At 51.9% G+C, this 23,512-nt stretch overlaps 1 long non-coding RNA gene across 1 annotated transcript in view; it reads right to left on the bottom strand.

Annotated features, from left to right (window-relative positions):
- Nucleotides 1-22,953, bottom strand: part of LOC123379487 — a 43,057-nt gene extending 20,104 nt beyond the window's left edge. Inside the window, exons 1-2 of the long non-coding RNA XR_006583948.1 lie at nt 22,737-22,953; nt 21,970-22,049 (exon numbers count right to left, since the gene is read on the bottom strand). This is a non-coding gene — a long non-coding RNA (uncharacterized LOC123379487). The remainder of the gene's footprint in view (nt 1-21,969; nt 22,050-22,736) is intronic.
- Between the last annotated feature and the right edge of the window lie 559 nt (nt 22,954-23,512).

Genomic DNA, 23,512 nt, shown 5'->3' with positions numbered 1-23,512 from the left:
CCCACGCTGGGCTCTCTGCTGTCAGTGCAGAGCCCGCTTTGGATCCTCTCTCTCTCTCTCTCTCTCTCTCTCTCTCTCTCTGCCCCCCCCCCCCCGCTGGTTCTCTCTATCTCTCTCTCTCAAAACTAAATAAACTTTTAAAAAATCCCATTCAATCCTCAGAACAATATTATTTCAAGTTTACAAATCCAGGGAACAGGCTTAGAGTCACTCCCGGGGAAGCAGACTCTGAGAAGGAGATTTGGACGCAGGAGTTAGCTGAGGGCTGCTCTCAGGATCCATCCCTGCAGGGTGGTGGGGGAAAGGGAGCCAGGCTGGGTGGAGGGAGAAGTTGGGCTGCGGTGTATTCACAACAGAGACCTCGGCCAACCCCACAGGAGGCTCTGCAGCTGGAATGTTCAGAGATGTCCTCCACTGAGGCGGGGGGGGGGGCTCTGTACCCCCACCCTGGTGAGTTGCTGCACATGGGCTGCCCTAGGAAAGGGGCACGGCCTTGGGCAAAGTAGCTCCTTCCCGCTAAGGCCAATTCCGGGAGAGGGACTCGCCCGAGGACTCTCAGCCACCAAGAGTCCTGGAAGCTGGGGCACATGTGTCTTGTCTTGCGGGGAGGGAGAGCATCTGGCCAGCACACAACAGCATCCCCCACAGAGGGTTTCAATGACTTGCCCTAAGTTTCCCAGCCAGAAAGTAGCAAATTTAAACGCAGTATTTAAACCCAGATCAGACCCTCATTCTTCCTTCTACATCACACTGCCTCCCGTCAGACAAGGAAGGAAAAAAAACACGTAAAAATGGAATCAGCAGTACAGGGCAGAATGATTTCACCAACGACGGAAGAAACAGAGGAATACTGGAAACCATGCAGGTGGCCGACGGCTAGACGCCCCTCCCCCAGATCCACTCGCTCCTTTTAAGAGTAGACACATGGCTGCCGAGGAAAGACTCCATTTCCCAGCATCCCCTGCAGCCGCCATGACCATGTGATGTCCCAGGGGATGCCCCAGTCATGTGACGGGAAGTGAGGCATGCCAACTTTTGGATCGTGCCCTTAAAATGAGAAGAAAAAAAGAAATCTGCCCTCCCTTTCCCGTTCTCCCTTCCCACCGCAGAGAAGGCAGATGTGAGGGAAGGACCCGGGCAGCCAGATGAGATCATAAGGTGGAAGCCAAGGATTGGGGAGGGTGGAGCGACAAGTCAGAAGGGGCCTGGGCTCCGAAATGTCTGTCAGCTCCGCCATCGGTCCCAGACTGCGTATGTCCTGCCCGTTCCTGGAAGCCACTGCTTTTCTGGCCGCGGTTACAGCGACGACACCTGTGTGCCCAGGTGGCCCCATCAAGAGGAAACCTCTATTAACCTTGGATGTCTCTCCTTCGATTCTTTTTCCTGCATATATCGATATAGTCATGAGCACTCACCTGTTCGCAGGGGCATGTGCGTTGAAATACGCACGGAGCGGAGCGAGGGCCTTCCCAGGACACAAACTCACATACGCAAGCAACATTTTGTTTTTCTGCAACTGAAGGTAGTTTACGTCTCAAGCTCCTTGTTCCCTGCCGGTGGGAACCTCACCCAGCCAGTGGGTAACTTGAGTCATTTCAGATTAATTTCAGCCAATTAGGACTTGCCGGCTTTGAGCAAATTAGAGTGCATTCCGTCAATTTAGGGTTCTTCCTCCCCATTCCTCATTCCTTCCTCCTTCCTCAGTAGCATTTAAGTTCCAGTTCATAACTTAACTGTAGCGTTGTAATACTGCGACCAGGGCCAGGGTCATCCAGCATTTGGGTAGAATCCGAAGTGGGCATCGTGCCACGGGCTCACGGCCATCCTGAGGGATCTGCATCCCTGTCTGCTTTTCAGCTGTGGTGGTGGTGGGGGGGGGGGGTGTCTCAGCTGCCCTGACCCAGGTCCACCTTGCCATGACCCCACAGTGCCGCTGCACACCGTCCTTAGAAATTTCCGCTGCCCTGCACCTCATCTGAGGTCAGAGACCTCGGGGCGCTGCCTGGAAACCCTCCCTTCATCACTGCTTCCCAATTCATGCCCTGTCTGTTCTTGATCCCCTAACTTCTGTAGTCGCCGTGCCCTCTGAGCCCCTCTCACGGCGTCAGGGGGACTCCAGTCTGTCACCTGTCTTCTGAATCTCTCTGCCTCTTGTATGGTTTGGGGGCAAGTGGCCTCCAGGAATGCAGGAGGGTCAAGGGGTTGAAAGGAAGTACACTGAAGGACAGGCTCTCTTCTAAAAGATGCTGCCAACCGGGGCACCTGGTGGCTCAGTCCGTTGAATGTCCCACATCAGCTCCAGTCATGATCTCACGGTTCGTGGGTTCAAGTCCCACATCAGGCTCTGTGACAGCAGAGCCCGCTTCAGATCCTCTGTCCCCCTCTCTCCACCCCTCCCTCCCCTGCGCTCTCTCCAAAATAAACAAACATTAACACACACACACACACACACACACACACACACGTGCTGCCACCCCCTCCCCCACACACTCTTGCTGGCACAGAGGACAAAATCGTGAGAAAACACGCTCCCTGGCAAGTCTGAGATGAAAAGCGATTCAGAAAAGTTGGACTCTGAATGTGAAGATGTTTGAGGAATATCCTAACCAATTCACTCCTGTTTCATTAATACTGTCCTTGGAAAGCATCCACAGGACTGATTTATAGTGAAGAATGTTGTCTAAAAAGAGCTCTTTCGGTAAAAATAAGATATAACCTCAGAGTAAGGAAGCACCGTGTCCTGGCGGCCGCCTTCTTTCTTTCTTTACGGGACATAAAATATTGGTGTTGGGCAATTGATGGTCTTAGATTTGATGAACTTTGGTGGTTTCTAATAATATCCCCATTCTGCAGATGAGGAAACAGGCCAAGAGAGGTGAAGTCAAGGGCATGCAGTTAGGAAACGGGGGCGATGGGACTTGAACAGAAGCAGTCTGCATCCATGAGGCCGTCCTGTCTCTGTGGGCCGTCCTTCCCTTTCCCCTGTCGAATTTGATCCTCATGGTTTTTCTTGAAAAAAAAATGTTTTAATGTTTGTTTTTGAGAGAGAGAGACAGAGAGAGAGAATGCAAATGGGAGAGGGGCAGAGAGAAGGAGACACAGAATCAGAAGCAGGCTCCAGGCTCTGAGCTGTCAGCACAGAGCCCGACACTGGGCTCGAACCCATGGACCGTGAGATCATGACCTGGGCTGAAATCGGAGGCTCAACCGACCGAGCCACCCAGCCGCCCCTATCCTCATGGTCTTGTCGTTCACAAACATCGCCTAAAAAAGACAAGGACCAAGGCGAGAATCGCTCCTGTTTTACAGTTAAGGAAACTGAGGCCACCTGGGGGAAAGTGACTTGGCCCTGGGGATCCATCTAGGGACAAGTGGAGCTAGGTGTCTTCTGGGGAGGCCCCAACCCTGTCCAGTGATACTTCTGACACTCAGAGACCCCTCCCCACCCCCGACACACACACACACACACACACACACACACACACACACACAAAACACACACACAAATGTGCCTCCACACACCTATACACAGAGCAGAGCTGGTCTGACCTCCTCCCAGTGGCTTCGTCCCAGAACACTAAAATCATTACCCTGCGCTGGCGCCCTGCCTTCCTCTCTAGGCAGCTTTGCCCGAGGGGAAAGTGGACCGTCAAAGCGGTGATTAATTCTCCGCCCCAATTACCGATGGCAATTTGAGGAGGGCCCGTCGGCTCCCGGAGCCAGGAAGGACAACATCAAATGTGGCTCCTAAATTCACAGAAGGAAGTCTGGCCCATTAACCAGAAGTAGCTACTGTGGGGCGGGAGAGGCCCAGGGTCACACCGGAGAGTGCCAGAGGCTCCAGGTCCCAGCTCCCCCACCGTGTGGCCTTGGGAAAGTCCCTACCCACCTGACATCGGCACCCCTAAAAAATGCTAACAACAGCTTCTTACACCTCGAAAACTCTGGGCCCTTTGGGTTAGGGACCCCATCTAGCTTGCCCATCAGTAGATCCCCAGCAAGGCACTTGGCACACAGAGGTGCTTAATAAAGGATTGGTGAATGCTTGGATGGCCACCCCTCTCTACTTACACACTTTTACAAACCGCCTCTCCCTTAATTTCATGATGCTGGGATTCATTTCCCTATTTTATAGATAAGGAAACTAAGGCTTACAGAGGCCGGGACAAAGTACGAGCTTGTGATATTAGCTTCCAAGTGCCAGTTCTCCCTGGCTCTATCCTCTGTGACCTTCATTTTCTCTTCTCCCCCATTTCTTTTTCATTTGAACGCCACCCTCCCAACCCCCCCACATATGCACACAAACATAAGAGCCATGGTATCCATAGTTATAAATGTGCCCATTACTCCGAAAGAGCAGAGGTGTGTGTCCTCACAAAGAGGACACGATGATGACTGGAAAGGCCACACCATGGACTCCCCAGCATCCATTCTCCCTACCTAACGGAACCCCAAGTTTGCCAACCTGGTACTCTAAGAGAAACTGACCTCACCTCCAGCGCCAGAGGCAGGCACCAATTGGCTTAAGTCAATGTCTCATCCTTGGAACCGTAGCTATTGACTGGGAGACGGTCAGATGACCCAAGGCAGGCCGACTAGAGCCAACACACCCATTCCAGAACCTTCTTGAAGTCCCACAGAACTTTCCCTTCACTACTGAATTTGAATCTAGAAATATAGAGTCCCAGAAGTTTCTTCAGCCCTCTTAGGAACACACAGGGAGAATGTGACTGAGAACAGAGCTACAGAACGGAGCAGATATGAGCTGCTGGATCAAGCTGTACCTGAAGGTTAGGCTACTTCTGGCTTTTTTTAGTGTCATGAGCCAATAAATTCCCTTTATTGATTGGGTTGGGTTTTCTACAAACCCACTGTAGCTGCTGAAAAGTATCCTAACAAATCTAAATAGCTTCCATAATATCTCCAGGATGACCCCACTTGTTATTGAGGTAGATGGTAGGAGAGCAGGACGGGGGACGTGGCTACTCATCCTCCAGCTCCATCCACACTGCCACAGTTTTTGCTGAATAAAACCTCATGGTTACACTCCACGAGGCAAATCTAGGGCGAAGTCCCAGAGGCAGCTTGGTTGGCACGGAGGCGGCGCTGAAGCACCTGCCGTGGAGGACATTGGTCGGGGCCGGGCCAGTCCTCCCACCACATCTCTCACCAACAAGGTCCCGTCTCCCACCAGCCTTGGTAGAAAGACTGACTCTTCACGGGCAGCAGTGACACTGGGGGTTCCAATGCCCACATCCTGCTTTTGGCATTTCTGTCCTCCAACTAAGGGTATCTACTGAGCACCTGTCTGTTGAGACTTCTTTGTTTCTAAAGTGATTTATGCACTTAGAAGGCTCCTGAAAGCTTTGAGTAAACCTTCACCCAGTCAACAGAAGTTAGAACCAGAGGGCAGAGGACCACGGTAGGAGAGGTCGCTGGGATTTGGCGCCTGGGGGGTTGGGTTCAAGTCCTAGCTCTGCCCCTCCTAGGCTGTGTGGCTTTGGACAGATCACTTAGCCTCTCTGTTCTAGGCAAAATAATGTCCCTCCCGAACAGGTCCGCATCCTAACCCTGGAACCCACAAACAGTGGCAGGAGGGGCTGTACAGATGTGATCAAAGTTAAGGATTTTGAGATAAAGGGTTAATCCTGGATTATCTGGGTGGGCTAATCTAAGGACAGGAATCTTTAGAGGAGGGCCTTTCCTCGCTGGGGTCAGAAGGAGGCATGACTGCAGAAGAAGGGTCATGGAGCTGGAGCTCTGACTCTGGAGCCGGAGGAAGGGGGCTGTGAGCCGATGAACGTGAGCAGCCTCTAGAAACTGGAAAAAGCAAGGAAATGATTCTCCCCCCAGAGCTTCCTGAAGGGAATGCAGCCCTGTCGATGCTTTGATTTTAGCCCAGTGAGGCTCACATCGGAATTCTGACTTCCAGAACTATCAAATAATAAATGTGTATGGCTCGGCCACCAACGTTGTGGCAATTTGTTACAGCAGCCGTAGGAAACCAATACGGACACTGGGCCTCAGTTTCCCCATTTGGGAAATAGGTGATGGCACCACCCTCCCTGGACTCCTGGGAGAACTACAAGTTGAGAGCCCAGCCCTAAAGTCACAAAGTCCAGGGTTCGAATCCAGACTTACGTGGGGTCTCACTCCTCCCGAGCGGGCAGGGCAAGGGCTCACCCCGAACCTGACTGAGGCACGTTGCCCGAACACCTCCCCAAGCTCTCTTTCGGGCCTTTGATTTTGAGCCAGCTCACCTGGTCAGGCCAAAGCAGAAAGGATTAAGGGAGAGTCTTGGGAGGGGCCGGAAGAAACAGGGGCAGGTCCTGGCCCAGATGCCGGATGCAGCCAGGGTGTTGGAGGAGGGAAGAGGCTCAGCTTCTGACTGTGGGACCCCCAGAAAGGCAGTTAGCCTAGACCTCACTCACCCCATCTGGGAAATGGGGAAGAAGAGTTCTAGAAATAGCCGGCTCCCGTTCACATGCATGCTTTTTTTTTCCCCCTACCCCACCTCCCCTCCCTCTCCTTCCTTCCCTCCCTCCTTCCACCCTGTGCTCTGATTAATACTCTCTCCCAGAAGCAAGCAAAGGAGAACCTCTGACCCCACTTGAGTCCAGACCCAGGTTAGCCTCCCTTCTCCCCACGAGGCATTCACTGCTCTTTGTCCCCAGAGACTTAATAAGAGGAGACAGTATCACACAGCAGGGCAGAAAGGTAAAGCCAAATCCCAGGTCAGCCGCCTGCCAGCTGGGTGAACTTGAACCAGTGACTTCATCTCTCTGAGCCTTCATTTCCTCACCAGAAAAATGGGCATAATAAGAGTGCCTATCTCACTCAGAGCTGTTTATTGAGCACTAAATGAATAACCATGTGAAGTATGCAGCGAGGATTAGAAACATAGTAAGTACTTAATAAAGGCTATCATTAAATTCCCTTTATAGATGTAAATAAATTAAAGATTTTATATGTACATATAAAAAAATAAATTCCCTTTAAGCTCCCCTTCCTCCTCCCTGCCCCCCAGCAACAAGGGTGGGGTCCGCCTGGACTAGAGGAACACTTCTTTTTTTTTTTTTAATGTTTATTTATGTTTGACAGAGAGAGAGACAGAGCACGAGTGGGAGAGGGGTAGAGAGAGAGAGGGAGACACAGCACCCAAAGCAGGCTCCAAGCTCTAAGCTGTCGCACAGAGCCCCAAGCGGGGTTCGAACTCACAGACCACGAGATCATGATCTGAGCGGAAGTCGTGTGGCTTAACCGACTGAGCCATCCAGGAGTCCCTGGAGGAGCGCTTCTGAATAAAGTCCTGTGTGTGAGGCCCTAAGGGCGGTGCAAATCGGAAGACACGGGCCCTTTCCCTGCTGGGGGACAGGGAGAGGAGACAGGGGTCTCTGGAAGGAGGGAGGGGAGTCACAACCCAGAGGGGCAGGCACTAGGGCCGGGAGCTGCTTTCTGGGGAAGGGGAGCAGGCAGCAAAGGCCAGATGTGGGAGCCTCTTAGGTTCCACTGGCCTTAACGGACTGGAGGGAGTCCTTCCTCTGTTCCGTTGTTCTGTTTTGTTTGGGGGGCGGGGGGGGGGGGCTGTTAGTCTTTTTCATTTCTCAGTTGCTTGACCCTCACAACAGCTCTCTAAAAGCACAGTTATTCTCCACATTCACAGAGGAGGAAACTGCCCCCCTGAGTGTCCTGCCCAAACTTAGCAGGTGGTAGGAGGCAGACAGGGTCTGCTCTCTGCGCTCGCTCGGCCCCGCAGAGACTTCAGAGCGCGCTGGAATCTCCTGCGGATCCTGGTACAAAGCAGGCGGCTGGCCCAGCACGTCCGACTGGGGGTCCAGCCTCCGCATTTCCATCAGGCGCGCCCGGAGACGAGGGGCTTGCTGGTCCACGGACCACACGCAGCTTCCACGCTCTACATGGGCTCTTAATAAGTGCTCGCGGACGAGTGTAACCACGATCCCGTAAGGAAACTGGACCTGGGGGGGGGGGGGGGTAACTGGTCAAGTCACGGAGCCTGCCAACCGCAAAGGTGGGATTTGAACCCAGAGCTTACGATCGCGCCAGCACACCGGGCTGCCACGAAACGGAAGGAAGCCTGGGACCACCGAAAAGTGGCTCGCAGATTTCCGCGAGGAGCCAGGCTGGGCGGGACTGGGGGGGTGGTCTGTGCGGCGGGACCCCAAGGCAGAGATGCCTGCAGATCCCGGGGAGGGCTGGGGGTGGGGCGGGTGGGTCTCGCTCACAGACTTGGCCAACCCCCCCCCTCCACCAGCCAATGGGCTCTGGCGTTTCTTCAGCGCCCCCTCGACAGAGTGAGACCAAGCCTGTGATTGGAAGAGGGCGTGGCCCTTCGCTGGGCGCGCCCCGGGGGCGGGAGCTCGGGCCGCGAAGTTGCCACTTAGTCACTAAAGTGCTGGCCGTCCGCCCTAATCCCGGGCTAATGCCTCGCTAAACCCTCGCTGCCGGCTCGCTCCCGGGCCAGGCTAGGCGGTCACGGGTCAGGGCCCGGCCGGGCGCGCCTCTCCCGCCCCGCACACGCCACACGGTTCGCCCCTTCCCACCCCTAGGCCCCCATCAGCAACCACCCCCCACCCCCTACCCCGTGCATTACACCGCAGGCCAGAACAGCCCCCGCCCCTGCAGTTCTTCTGGCCCAGGCCGACATCCCCGAGTCACAGATGGGGAAACTGAGGCCCAGAAAGAAGGAACTTGGCCAAGGCCAGCAGAACTGGACTTCCTCGTGGAAACCTTGGTCACCGACTGTCATTGCCTATTGCTGTCTACACCGAACTCCGGCCCTTAGCCTTAGGCCAGGCCCTTGTACACAATAGGTGCTGCGTGAACCTGGGGCCTTCGGGGTCATTCCAGAACTCCACATTGAACTGGATGGAGAAAAAGACAAGGCCGTGGCCTGAAGACTTAGTGGGAGAGGTGGAAGGATGGCATATTCTGGAAGGAGTGGAATAGACCAGTGAAATGTGCCCATTTTATACGAGTATTTGCTAGGAATTTGGACACTAGTGTCCTTGGAACCTGAATTTGCTGGGCTTGCTTGCTTGCTTTTTCCCTTCCACTTTGTAAAATGGAAGCCCCTATTTGCATATCTCATTTAAACCTTTGAGCTGGAGATTATGTTATTCTTCTTTTAAGATGAGGAAACTGCATGGAATCAGAGAAGTTAGGTCACTTTCCCAAGGCCGCTGGAAAGAGATAGAGCTGATGTTTGAAACCAGGTCTGTGCTCTTTTTCCAACTGAAATGAAATGAAAAGTCTGTTGAGGGCTTTCAGGCCTGAGGTTCTGTGGCTCTACTGTTAATATTTAAGTTTTCCCATTGATCTTTTTGAAAAGTCCAGAGTCAGGTCTCCTGCAGCCTGACGCCTGAGTCTGTTCTAGCCTTTCTGCCCAGGTCAGCCCACAGCTGCCAGGAAAAAGCATTAATCCAGTCCCCCCTCTGGGGGCTGTTCTTTGATCGAAAAACTCCCTGGAAACATGCAACCTTCTGTGCACCAAGCGGCCACTTGTCCAGTTTTAACAGAACACAAACTTGAGGCTCAAGCACTGGGTGACTGATCTCACACAAGCCAGTTCCACAGACTGTCCCCAACACTGTGTGACAAATACTGTCCTGGGACAACGGAACAACAGATAAGATTCTTCCACTCTCTGTAAACCAGCAGCACGTGACTAGGTCAGAGATGGCAAGAAATATGGTGTACAGGCCCCTTCCCAGCCTTCTAGCACCTGGAACAGACCCTGCCAACTGATCGCAGCACACTTTCCAGCTGAAATACATCTCAGCCTCAAATACACAACTCCCAGCAGCCACCAAGCACCAAGGATAGCGGTCCCGGGGAAGATGAAACCCTTTGCCCTCCCCGGACTAAGGTAGCTCGGACTCTCCCCAGCTCTGCCATTCAGCTCAAGGCCTTCCAATTCCCCCGGAGTCCCCATCCCTGCGGTTTCTCTGCTCCTGGAAAGAGTACTCCCCTATGAGAGGTGAGACGACCAGGCCAGGCCAGAGAGCCACAGGGCCGAGCCTCCCTCTGCCTCTTTCCTTGTCATGCAGAGAAATGAGACTTGACCAGCCCCCAAAGACCTGCTGCCTCTGCGCCCGCACCTCCCTCTCTCTGACTGCCCTGCCCCTTGTCTGTCCAATAAACGCCTATTCTCTTTATTCCCTCCAACCCTTTCCGATGTCCTCTCCTTTGGGAAGCCTTTCTTGCCCCCCCTCTAGGCAGCCACCCGCTTCGTGGGTATGATGTGTGTGGCTCCTTGCACACACGCGTGCACACACACACACACACACATTTCCCCTAGCCACTGTCGTGATTTCTGTACTCGTCTCTCTCCCTTTCCCGACTGTGAGCCCCTCGAAGGCAGAACTATTTTGTCAGGGCCAAGGTGCAGAGAGGGAACTCAGTGAACATTTGTGGACCTGTCGGTCCCACCAAAGCCTACTACCCAAAAAGTTTAAAACACCCCAAGCTGACGAGCCAGGGACAAACATCATTATCCCCAATTTGCGAGTGAGTCAGCTCAGGCAAAGAGACATGCCAAAAAGTCACCTGCTCGTGCCATTCGCTAAGTCAGGGCAAGGATCTGGGAGCCCAAGCTCTTCAGCATTCCAAGGAGGGGACACGGTCCCTCCCTCTGATTCTGCACATGAGTTGGCAAACCTAAGTGTCCATTAGTGGGTTCTGTGGGGGTTGTTTCACTCTGTATATTCTTATTCTGAGGCTGGAGCAGTGAATCCCAGTGGTTAGAGCTCACGCTACCATAGTCAAAAGTTTACAGCACTTTCAGCAAAAACTTTTTTTTCTTTCTTTTTTTTTCACGTTGAACGAGCACTTTCTTTTTTTTTTTTTAATATAATTTATCGTCAAGTTGGCTAACATACAGCGTATAGAATGTGCTCTCGGTATTGGGGGTAGATTCCCGTGATTTACCGTTTACCCACAACACCCCGGGCGCATCCCAACAAGTGCCCCCCTCAATGCCCCTCACCCATGGTCCCCTCTCCTCCGCCTCCCCCATCAACCCTCAGTTTGTTCTCTGTATCTAAGAGTCTCCGAGGGTCTGCCTCCCTCTCTGTTTTAAGATCGCGAAAGACGGAGTGATAACATCCTTAACAAGCCAAGAGCTCTTACGAACAAATAAGATAATAACGCAGGAGAAAAATAGTAAAAATCAGGAAGAGGCAAGCCACATGATTTAAAATCAACTCAACAATGATTGAGCAAAGCACTGTAGGTCAGGCACTGTTGTAGACACTGGGGGTACAGGGTGAACAAGACAAGCCCCCCCCACTCTTGGAACGATCCGGTGGGGGGGCAACAAGCAATAATGAACAAACACGTAGACCTTGTACAGCAGGCAGCGAGAAATACTACACAGCCAAGCAAAACACGATGATATGAGGGAGGGAGCAGGGCTGCTATAGGTGGGAAAGATCTCTCAGGAAGGTGCTGGTGTCTGAATAACAAGAATGCCGCTCCTCGAAGGTGGGAGGAACAATAGAGCGTCCCCCAAGCTGAGAAGGCACTTTGAGGCCAGAAAGCCAAGCAGGCGACTCCATACAGTTTGCACAGAGTTTTACTCAGCGGAACTGACGGACAGGGGGCGGGCATCGGGCAGAGGACGATCCGTGGCAGCCGCACAGCCTTCTCCACAAAGTCCAGACCTTGGTCCACAGATTTTGTAGAGCGAGGGGACACACAGAAGGGCAGGCGGTGAGAGCAGAGGGTTCCCACGCACCTGACAGCCCTTCATTAGATCCTGTGGCCCCATCTCTGTGCCAGGAAGGGGAGAGACTAGGTTATCTCTAACAGACGCACGGGAGGCCAAAGCAAGCCTCCCCCATCCCAGCCTCAGCAGGCATTCCTAGGGTATGTACATTAATCTCCAAGGGCCCCAGAACACACAGCCCCAAGAGAGGTCGTCGAGTGATCGTGAACAAGATGGAGGACCAAATATGGAGTCAGTATTGACAGCACGGAAGGGTCAGGGGGACAAGCCCTCCAGGGGAGGGGCTGATGAGGTAGGGCAAGGTCTCCAAGTGGGAATGAGCTCGAGTGTTCAAGAAGCCAAAAGGATGCTAGTGGGGGGGGGGGGGCGCCTGGGTGGCTCCGTCGGTTGAGCGTCCGACTTCGGCTCAGGTCATGACCTCGCGGTTTGTGAGTTCGAGCCGCGAGTCGGGCTCTGCGCTGACAGCACGGAGCCTGCTTGGGATCCTCTCTCTCCCTGCCCCTCCCCGACTCTCAGTTTCTCTCTCTCTTTCTCTCTCAAAAATAAATAAATACACTTAAAAAATAAATAAAAGATCACTTTGGGTGCTGTGTGGAGAGTTGGCAAAAGTGGGGCCAGGGCGGGAGCAGGGGGTCCAGTTAGGAGGCACTCACACTGCACAGGAGGACCGATGACGCCGTGGAGGCATGGGGGGCAGGGAAGGCGCAAGGACTCAGGATGTTTGGGGAGTAACTGACAGGATTTGCTAATAGGACCCGGGGATGTGAGAAAGAGGAGGGAAGGATACTGCAAATATTTTGCCTTAAATACTGGGTAGATGGTGCTACTTTTTCTTTGAAGGAAGAAATGGCAGAAAGGGGGAGACAGAAGTCTTGGGTTTGTTTGTTTTGTTTTAAGATGTTATTTCAGTAATCTCTACACCCAACGTGGGGCTCGAACGCACAACCCCAAGATCAAGAGTTGCACGCCCCACCGACTGAGCCAGCCAGATGCTTTAGAAGCTTTATTTTTTTTTTTCAACGTTTTTTATTTATTTTTGGGACAGAGAGAGACAGAGCATGAACGGGCGAGGGGCAGAGAGAGAGGGAGACACAGAATCGGAAACAGGCTCCAGGCTCTGAGCCATCAGCCCAGAGCCCGACGCGGGGCTCGAACTCACGGACCACGAGATCGTGACCTGGCTGAAGTCGGACGCTCAACCAACTGCGCCACCCAGGCGCCCCTAGAAGCTTTAAATAATGGCAATAGCTCACACTTTCTGAGCTTTGCCTCTGTGCCTGGTGTGTTTCACGTCAGGGATTCCCAACTTTGGCACGATTGATCATTCTTGGTCCTGGGGTCATCTTGTATACTACAGAATGTTTAGCAACATCCCTGGCCTCGACACACACACACACACACACACACACACACACACACACACACACACAGAAAGACAACCCAAACTGTCTCCAAACACTGCCAAATGGCCCCTGGGGGGGGGGGGGCGGGGAAATCACTCTTCGTTAACACGGCTACACAGGGACTGTCCCACAATAATCCCCACAGGCACCCCCATGAGGTTGGTTCTGTTATCATCTCCATTTCACAGATGAGGAAACTATGGCCCAGGTTGGTTAAAGAAACCAATTCGAAGTCATGAGATCTTTTTTTGGCCAAGTTGGGCTTGAGGGTCCACTGGCCATCCGTGAACAGACAAGCAGGCAGGCGTATGGCCACGACTGGGGTCCAGGGAGGCAAATAGGCTGGAGAGGAGCTGCTATTGGGAGTCACTGGTGTCCGGCTAGGATTTACACCAGGGGACTGGAGGAGGTCACCGAAGGAGACTGTAACGTCCCCTCTCTTCTCGTGATGGACGTTACTCCTGCTTTCTCTGCCCTCTCCTGGGCCACCAGTTTCTTCCCCTTTTCCAAATGTCCCCATAAACAAATACAAGGAGTGTCGCCCTCCTCATAAGTTGCCCTCCAGGTCCTGCCCCATTTCTCCGCTGCCCTTCCTAGCAATACTCCTGAAAGAGTGGGGATGGCCTGTCTCTCCAAAGCATCACCTCCCCTGCTCCCCCCCCCCCCCCACTGTGGTTAGGCTCCCATCTGAATACGCCACTGCCACCGTGGCCTCCGTGCCACCAACTCCAGGGGTCGCTCCTCTGTCCTCATATCACCGGCCCTCTCAGCTGGCCTCCCTCCTTCCTGAAGCACCTTCTTCCCCTGGCTTCCTCCATGCCATGCTCTCTGGCCTTCCTTCGAGCTCTCTGTTCCTCCTCCAAAGGGGCCCGGGGTCTGGTCCCGGCCACCCTTCACTTCCCTACTCACACAGAAGAAGAATACAGATGGCCAACACGCGAACACAAAGGTGCCCAGCCCCAACTGTAAGAGGTGCCCCATAAAACAAGATAGATATTGTTTTAATTGTTTAATAGGGTATTTATTTATTTGAGAGAGAGAGAGAGAGTTGGAGGGGCAGAGAGAGAGGAGAGAGAGAGAGAATCCCAAGCAGGCTCCACCCTGCCAGTGCAGAGAGCCCGATGCGGGGCTCAAACTCACGAACCGTGAGATCATGACCTGAGCCAAAACCAAGAGTCAGACGCTTAACAGACTTAGTCATCCAGGCGCCTCAAGGTATATTTTTAATCTATCACAATGTCAGAGGTTCAAAAGATTATTAATGATCAGTGTTACTGGAGATATGGAGGGGGCGGGGTGGTAAGCCCTTTCATTCACATTGGTGAGAAGGATAAAGGGTATGGTCTTGTGTTGGAAAGGAACTTCTCAGTATCTACCAACATATAGATAAAATGGAATAGAATGATCAACACTATACTTTGTTATAAACTTTTCTTCCTGACATAATTTCTGACTTACAGAAAAATTATAAAAATAATACAAAGAATTCCCAAATACCCTCCATCTAGATCAACTAGATTCTCCAAATATTAACATCTTACTACATCAGTGCTCTCCCTCTCTATATATATTTATTTGTGTTTTATATATATATTTTTTCCCCAAACCACTTAGTAGTAGGCTACAGGCATGACGTCCTTTTACCATAACCACGTATTTGTTTAAGTGTTTCCTAAAGTAAGCAATTCCCTCACATAACCACAGTACAATTATCAAAATCAGGAAATTAACATCGATGCAATGCTATTCTCTAATCCACGGACCTTACTGGAATTTCACCAACCGTCAGAATAATGTCCGTTTCAGCAAAAGAAAATCCAAGATCAGGTGTTTCATCCAATCACCAGGTCTCTTTAGTTTCCTTTCATCAGAAACAGCTCCTCAGACTTGCTTTGTGTTTCATGACATTGACCTTCTTGACGTTTTTTCATAGAATGCCCCTTAGTTGTATCTGACACTTCCTCGTGATTAGACTGAGGTGATGCACTTTGGCGTAAACTTTTGTGTTTCTCTTCCCTCTGCCTGAAGCTGGTTTCCTGGCTTTGCAGCTGGTTTCTTCTCCTCCTTTGAGTCTCACTTCAAACATCACCTCCTCCAAGGAGCCTGCCCTGACCACCCTAGGTAAATAGGTCTCTTCTGTTTTCTCTATGACAGCATCATTGCTTATTTCCTTTACAGCACTTCTAGTTCCCTGTAATTATTTATACATTTGTTTGCTTGTTTATCATTTGTCTCTTTGTATAAAGTGAGCTCTGTCTGAGCAATGACCTTGCCTGACCTGTTTTTTGCTTTCATCCCAGAGCCTAACACAGCTGGGAATCCAGTAGGGTCCCCAACAAATATTTGATGAACAAATGCATAATGGTCATGTACAAAAAGCAAGTTGCAGAATAAGATATATGATGTTAATTTGATCCCATTTGTGTTGGGAAAAAAAAATCATACAATATGGCTACAGATATCAGGGATGCTCTAGAAAGATTCACAGCGAATGGCTAAAAGTGGTCACCTCTGGGGAGACGGATTATGGGGGAGGGGGAACTTTTACTTTTTTACTTTATATAGTTCAGTATTGTTGGATTTTTTTTTTACAACAGACATGCATTATCTTTGCAATAATTTTTTTTGACGTTTCTTAAAATAAAATGACTCACCCCCTCTGGGAACCGTTCCCTAGCCAGGTCTCCCTCCTCCGGCCCCTCCCTGGGAACAGTTCATGATATGCCAGGCAGAACCGGCAGAACTCAGGCATCCTCAAGGTCAGGGGCTTCCAACCCTCTCTCCTAAGCGCTCTCCTGCCCCACTCTCCACAGGTGCTATAGCTGAATAAGCAAATGGCTAAATGAGCAAGATTCTGGACCCAGGGCCAGGGCACCAGACCCATTCCTTGGAACGTTCCGGACCGCTCACATCTCCAGAGTGCACACACACACCCCCGCCCCCTCCTCTTTCTTCTGCCTGGCAAACTCCTCCTTGCCCTTCAGGACCCAGTTCAAACACCACCTCCTCTGGAAAGTCCTCCCAAACTCCCACCTGTTGCTGCTTCCTTGGCTCTTCCTGCTATAGCAGGTACTGGGTTGAAACCTTGTATCAGTGTCCCCGTTTGGAGCTCCTTGAGGCCAGAACCCGCCCCTGTGCATCTCTGAATCCCAAGGGTCCAGCACAACGTGGGGGTCTCAGGTCTTCAGCCAGCGTCCATGAAACCGTCACAGGTGGCATATCAGCTTAAAGGGAGGGTAAGACCTCAGACCCTTCACAGGGTCCACGCTATGGCCAGCACAGTCCCCAGCACATAGTAGGTGCACCTCCAGGATCAGGACAGTGCCCAACAGATAGTAGGTACTCCGTAAGTATCATCCAAGGAAGGAGCAAGTGTGTTTTGGTTAAGGATGATTAGCACATCCTGAAAGGGATGGGGAGTGAAAGTCACCCTGGAAAGCAGGCTTGAGATTCTCCTATTTCCAGAGCAAGATGAAGTCCCCTTGTGGAAGAAGCTTCTCCCCCCTCGCATTCCCAGGGAGATCTGTATCCACCCATGTCCCTCTTGGGAGACAGGTTCCCAGGGGTCCTAAGCGCCTCTGCGCCTTCCTCCTGGTTCTGCCAGTAAGGCAACGTTCTGACTGCTCCCTCTCAAGGCCAAGTCTCAGGCTCGTGTCTGCAGCAAGCAGTTGAGGATGAAGGGCTATCAGCCCCTGGGACGAAGCAGGCTTCCGCATATTCTTCAAACTCAGTGGGCCTCTACTGATGCCTGTGCTACCCCCCTCCCCGTTTCCTTTGGGCTCTTTCTCCAGCCCTCCTCCCTGGTGATTCCCCCCCACACCCCAACCTGCTCTTTCTACCACCCGTCTCCTCCTCCCTTCGTCCAACCAGCAACTAACGGGAAAGGAACCAACAAAATCATTCACCCTTAGGTATCCAGTTCCGATAACGTTCTCAGAGTAACCTCGTCCTGGAGTAATTAACGCATTAAAGGCAGGCCAGGGGGTCACGCCACTGTCTCCCAATGTGTCAAAAGTGCCACAAGTGGTCCCCCAGGTGCTTTTCCGGGGGGCGCAGGGAAATGAACACAGCATCAAGTAGCACCGAAGTTACTCCTTCCAGAATTCTCTTCGTGTCTTCTGGTCAGCTCAAGGACAGAGTATCAGAGTCGGTGCTAGTCTTCTCTTTAACACTGGCCAATCTCCCTCTCAGGCAAGAAGAGATCAGGTCTCAGGCTCTCTGAACCCATGCCAAGCTCATGTCTCCGGCCTGACCTTAATAAAAATGATTTCACTTTCCTTATACGTATTTTATAGGAATCTGCTGAGGGCAGGTCCTACTGGTTTTCCACTAACGGCAGTGACACAATCGCCCTTCTTAAATAACTTTATGTTGAAAAAGTGAGTGAAAGACCAAAAGGTAAGCAAATAACAATTCAAGTAAACAATAATTCAAGTAGTAACCGTGTCATAAGTCACGGACGTGGCAGAAACGGCCAGGTTAGGAAACATGCCACAATTTGGGGGATGGTGTCCCTGACCCTGGGATTGGAGGGCACGCTCCGGGCCTCCCCGCTCTGTCCCACCCTAGCCCTTAGCCACATTCAGACCCACCTGGTACCTCCCGGTCGCCGAGCGCACATCTTGGCCTCCACAGAAGAGGCTCTGTGCTTGAACAATGAAGACAGAACCACCCACAGTGGATATTCCCTCTCAACCCATTTCACAGAGGAGGTAACTGGGATTGGAACCAAGAGACCCAAAGCTACCTCACTCGTGGAGGGCACCGATGAGCCTCTGCCCCCAACATCCAAGAGTGTAATGGCTCCTCTTTGGGGCATAGTTTTGTTTTTTTTTTTAATGTTTACTTACTTTTGAGAGAGAGAAACAGAGCACAAGTGGGGGAGGCGTAGAGAGAGAGGGAGACACAGAATCCCAAGCAGGCTCCAGGCTCTGAGCTGTCAGCACAGAGCCCGAAATGGGGTTCAAACCCACAAACTGAGATCATGACCTGAGTTGAAGTCAGACGCTTAACTGATTGAGCCACCCGGGCGCCCCTGGGACATGGTCTTGAAACCCTATCCTGCCCCTGATCCCCTGAGTTTCTCCCCCAGGGAGCTGACCTGGACCACAGTGTCCCAGCCTGGTGTTTAGAGCACCAGGAGTCTCTCGTCCCCGAGAGAGAGCTGTCAGGCAAAGCGGCACCCAAGCAGCCTGAATTCCTCCCTCCCCATGGAGGCAGAACAGAACTCCCTCAAACAGACCAAAAGTCAATCCACTATATGATCAATTCTCCAAGGAACCCATTGACCAAATTATCAAGAAATCTGATGTCTTAGAGCAGAGGCTGACCAACGACAACTCGCAAATCAAATCCGACCCATGGCCGATTGGTTTTAACATTTTTTTAATGTTTGTTTATTTACTTGGGGTGGGGGTGGGGGTGGGGCAGGGGCAGGGAGAGAAGGAGAGAGAGAATCCCAAGCAGGCCGTCAGTGGCAGAGCCCCCCGTGGGGCTCGATCCCGCGAACCACCAGATAATGACCTGAGCAGAAATCCAGAGTCAGATGCTTAACCGACTGAGCCACCCAGGCGCCCCCGTTTTAACATTTTTTCATATTGACTGGGGAGGGGGGTGGGAATCAAAAGGAGAATGTTTCATGACAACACACACAAATTAAATGAAATTCTATTGCCATGTCCGTAAGGAAAGTTTCAACGGGACAAAACCGCGCCTATTCGCTACACGCTGTCCAGGATGCTTTCCCCCCCGAAGACTGCAGACCTGAGTTGTTACAGACCCACCACTCTCTTCACCGCTCGGGGCCACTCAGGGCACAACAAATCACAGCCACACAGCTGTTAAGGTGAAGCGTGCGTATCGCCACGGTGCATCCTGTTTTTTTCACCGATCCTCGATACTTGTGTCAAAACGGGGAGGCACGGAGACTTCAAATGTCGCAATTTTTTTTTTTTTAATTGTGGTAGAATCCACCCAATGTGAAATTTACCATCTTAACCATTTTTTTCTTTTTTTTTTCCTTTCTATAATTTATTTATTTTTTATCATTTACATCCAAGTTAGTTAGCCCACGGTGCAACAATGATTTCAGGAGTAGCTTCCTTAGTGCCCCTTCCCCATTTAGCCCACTTCCCCCATACCCCCTCCAGTAACCCTGTTTGTTCTCCATATTTATGAGTCTCTTCTGTTTTGTCCCCCTCCCTGTTTTTATATAATTTTGCTTCCCTTCCCTTATGTTCATCTGTTCTGTGTCGTAAAGTCCTCATATGAGTGAATCATATGATATTTGGCTTTCTCTGACTAATTTCACTTAGCATCATGCCCTCCAGTTCCATCCACGTAATTGCAAATGGCAAGATTTCATTCTTTTTGATGGCCGAGTAATACTCCATTGTGTATCTATACCACATCTTCTTTATCCATTCCTCCATCGATGGACATTTGGGCTCTTTCCATACTTTGGCTATTATTGATAGCACTTCTAGAAACATGGGGGTGCATGTGTCCCTTCGAAACAGCCCACCTGCATCCCTTGGACAAATGCCCAAGAGTGCGATCTGCTGGGTCGTAGGGTATTAACCATTTTCAAAGTGTAGGGTTCAGTGGCACTATTCACACTGTTGTGCAACCGGCACCTCCCCCCATCTCCAGAACTTTCCATCCTGCAAAACTGAAACTCTGCACCCATTAAACGCTAACCCCCGCACCCCGTTGCCTCCTCCCCCCCCCGGCCCCTGGCCGTCACCACTCTACTTCTGACTCTATGGATCGGACTACTCGAGGGACCTTGTACAACTGGAATCATACGGTATTTGTCCTTCTGTGACTGGCTTATGTCACCTAGACTAATGTCCTCCAGGTCCATCCATGCTGTAGCAGATGTCGGAATTTCCTTCCCTTTTAAAAGGCTGAATAATGTTCCGTCATATGCATTTACTACAGTATGTTCTGATGGTCAAATATCACACTTTTAAGGCACAGGGGAGTGTGTATCATTTTGTTATCGAATTCGATGGCAAAGCGTTATACTTAGTACACGACGACACTATACCCGTGCTAAAAGAAAACAATACATAGCTTGGTCTGAAAAGCCTAAAATATTTACTAGCTGGCGGTCTATGGAAAAGGTTGGCCCACCCCCATTTTGGGCTTATCCTGGTTTCACAGCAGCCATGGGGCTGGACTGCAAATCTGACTTCACTGCACGCCGATGTCGGTATGGTTCCCATCTCAAATACAAGCTCAAATGCTCAACCTTCCTCTGTAACTTTGTGTGGACTTCCCCGCCCTTTCCCCCTAATTGTGCCAACGCACACCATCCCTAACCCCTGCACCTGGCCCAGAACCACCCCCAGCTCTTGTCCTTTCTCGCCCAAACATTCAGTCATTCTGTAAACATTTCCTGATTCCGCTTCTGTACCCAGCCCTTAGGGGGTCGGTGCATATATAACAGACTTGTGCCTGCCTCCCCCGCCCACATGCTCAGCGTCTTCCTGGGGTTAATCATAGAATCTGCAAATCACGGGATCTAAGATGCAAAGGGATCCCCAGCAGGTGCGAATTATAGAATCTCTGAGTTACTAAGCTCTTGCTTTAGTAGAAGCTTGGATGGAAGAAACGCGTGACCTTAGACCATTAAAACGTCAGGATCAGGGACTCGTAGGACACTACTTGTTCAAAATAACAAACCCGAAAATGTTAAAATGGTGGGCTCATTTAACCGAGGTGCATGACAGCCACAGAGTTTTGGGACAGTGGAAGAATAGCACAGTGTTCTAGGTGGAAGGGACCTTCCAGATGGTCCTAGATGGTTCTAAATGGTCAGGACCCACTTCTTCCCTGGGACATGACTCCCTTCCTGACCCCAGCAGCCTTCCTCCCTCTGCCTGATCTCAGTCCCAGGGTCTCACCGTCTGGTCATGCTGTGAGCCCCCGAAACCCACCCTGCTTACCACCCACCCCTCCACGCCCTCTCCAAAGACACCCAGAGAGGTTCGTGTCTTCAAGCCTGGCTCGCACGGTGTCCTCTGCCCAGCTCATCCTCCCCTCTCTCCTCACCTCCCTATCCCTGCCTGTTGACAGGCCAGCCACTTGTCAAGGGCCCCCCCAAATGTCCCCTCCACCAGGATACGCCCCTTCGTTCCCCTGCGCACAGGTCACAGCCGCTCCAACCTCAAGTTTACCTCAAGCCTGAAAGTCACTGTCATTCTGAGAGCGTCAGTCTCAACAACTGGAAAATGGAAAGAATAAAAGTACCCGCTCCCTCCCGGCAGGGTTGCAGTGGGAACAAAATTGGAGAAAGCAGAAACGTTAGCATAACACTAGCTGGGACACTCTGGCTCCAGAGCCCCCGCTGAGCCCTGCAGCCTCGCAGCCCACAGCCTCCCGAGGCAAATGCAGAACCAGTTAAACGCGGTGTTGAACCTGAGCCCAGGAAGAAGGGGAGTGTGCACCTGGCAGGGAGGTGCCCATGCAGGAAGACTCCCTGAAAGGAGATGGATTGCCCTTGCCAGAAAGCATTTAGGGGATGATTGATGAGGGTCAAGCACGGGTGAGGCCAGCACATGATTTCACCCAGCACTGGAGTGAATGACAGGTCAGAGGGAGGGGCTGGAGTAGGCATGGGGGGGGGGGCCAATCGCCTAGCCTGATGAGGGGTGAAGATTTTAGCTGAGAAGTCACCCCAGGAACAAGGAAAGAAAGAGTGCATTTATTGAGCACTTACTGTGTGCCCAGTGTGGTGCTAAGTACTTGACCTGGGCTGGTTTGGCCCTCACCAAGGCGCCCAGCATTGACATTGAATAGAAGAACCAGACGGACCTGCATTTAAATCCCAGCTACTCCGCGGTGATGTGATCTTGGGCGGGTCCTGTCCTCTCTCTGAGCCTCAGTTTCCTCATCTGCAACACAGGGATGATAATGTTAGACTATCCTAAGTAAGTTTGTCAACATTTGACTCTTTCTGATCTGTAAAATTGCCAGTTTCAGATGGTTTGACCTAACGTCTAATCTGGAAGGTTACCGAGAGGATCAAATAAATTAACCCGTCTAATTTTCCTCGGCCGGGTGACTGGCACACAGTAAGCGCTGGCCCATTAACTGTCCTCCTTGTCCTTGCTTGTGTAACAGATGAACATATTGAAGCTCAGAGAGGTTAAGTAACTTGTCCAAGGTCATCCAGCTGGCAGGCAGCAGACGGAAGATTCACACCCAGAGGCAAACACAGCGCCCTGGGCTCTTCCCCTCTGGAGCACAGGGCCCTCTCTGGCCGGTGAGACAGGGAGCAAGGCCTGAATGTGTGCAGGTCAGGGCTTCTTTCCACAGCTGCAGGCCAGCTCCCGAGTGCTGGGGCCCCAGTTACCCCAGTTCCCTTAACCGTCTACTGGATCCTCCACCCCCTGCCCGCTCCCTCCCTGCGGGAGGGTGGGGGGTGGGGGGTGGAGACTAATGTGCCATCAGCTTGGCGGGTGCCCTGGGACAGCAGGGGAGTAGGGGCTGGGATCAAGCGATCCCAGCAGGCAGCGCAGGGATGTAGGGTGAGTTAGGGTCACAGCCAAAGCCTGTTACAAGCTTTTACACAGACTCACCTTCCTTTCCTCGCACAAAGAACGTGACTGCTGGGCGAGGGGGAGACGCGGAGAGGGAGGGCGGGCGTGTGCAGGTGGCGAGGCGGGGTTACACCTGTGTGAGGACGAGTGCATGCGCGAGCCTCTGTGCCTGGGAAGGGTGGTGGAGGGGCGTGTTTCACGTGTGGATCGACGGGTAGTCGCAGAGGTATGGAGAGCGCAGAGGCCACAACAGGCCTATTAGTGGAGCGTCTGGAGCCCGGCTTCCGCAGAAGGCCCGAGTCTGAACCCTGCCGCTGCCCCCTTGCTAGCCATACGACCTTGGGCAAGTTACTGCCGATAAAACCAACAAACGCAGACTTAGCGGGAAGCGGCTCTGTTCATACAGATCATTTCTGGGGAGGAAGGGACGATTTCAGTGGGGGTGGGGAGGCTCTGGCAGTAGGGAGAGCTCTGACCCTACATTGTGTAAGCATGTCAAGAGGCAGGCAAAGAAGGCGTTTCTTTCATAAAGAGAAGTAACGAAGGCGAGATGAACCAGGTATGGGGAAGTGGGAGGAAAGGTGGGTGATGGGAAGGTAGACCAGTTGCGCCCCAAGGCTAGACTGTTTCCAGGGGCGGGGGCTGTAGCTCGCCCGTGCTGACCGTGGGCCGGAGTGTAGGGAGAAGGAAAGTAAACTGGTTAATAAGCACCTTGTTCTGATCTATCAGCGCAGACAAGCAGTCCGCTCATCATTTGTCCCGTAAAGAATGGGAGTTTGGCTCAACACCCAAAAACCAAATAACCCAGTTAAGAA

The sequence above is a fragment of the Felis catus genome, chromosome C1 (genome assembly GCF_018350175.1).
Source record: "Felis catus isolate Fca126 chromosome C1, F.catus_Fca126_mat1.0, whole genome shotgun sequence".
NCBI lineage: Eukaryota > Metazoa > Chordata > Mammalia > Carnivora > Felidae > Felis > Felis catus.
This window is presented reverse-complemented; position numbering and strand designations above follow the sequence as displayed.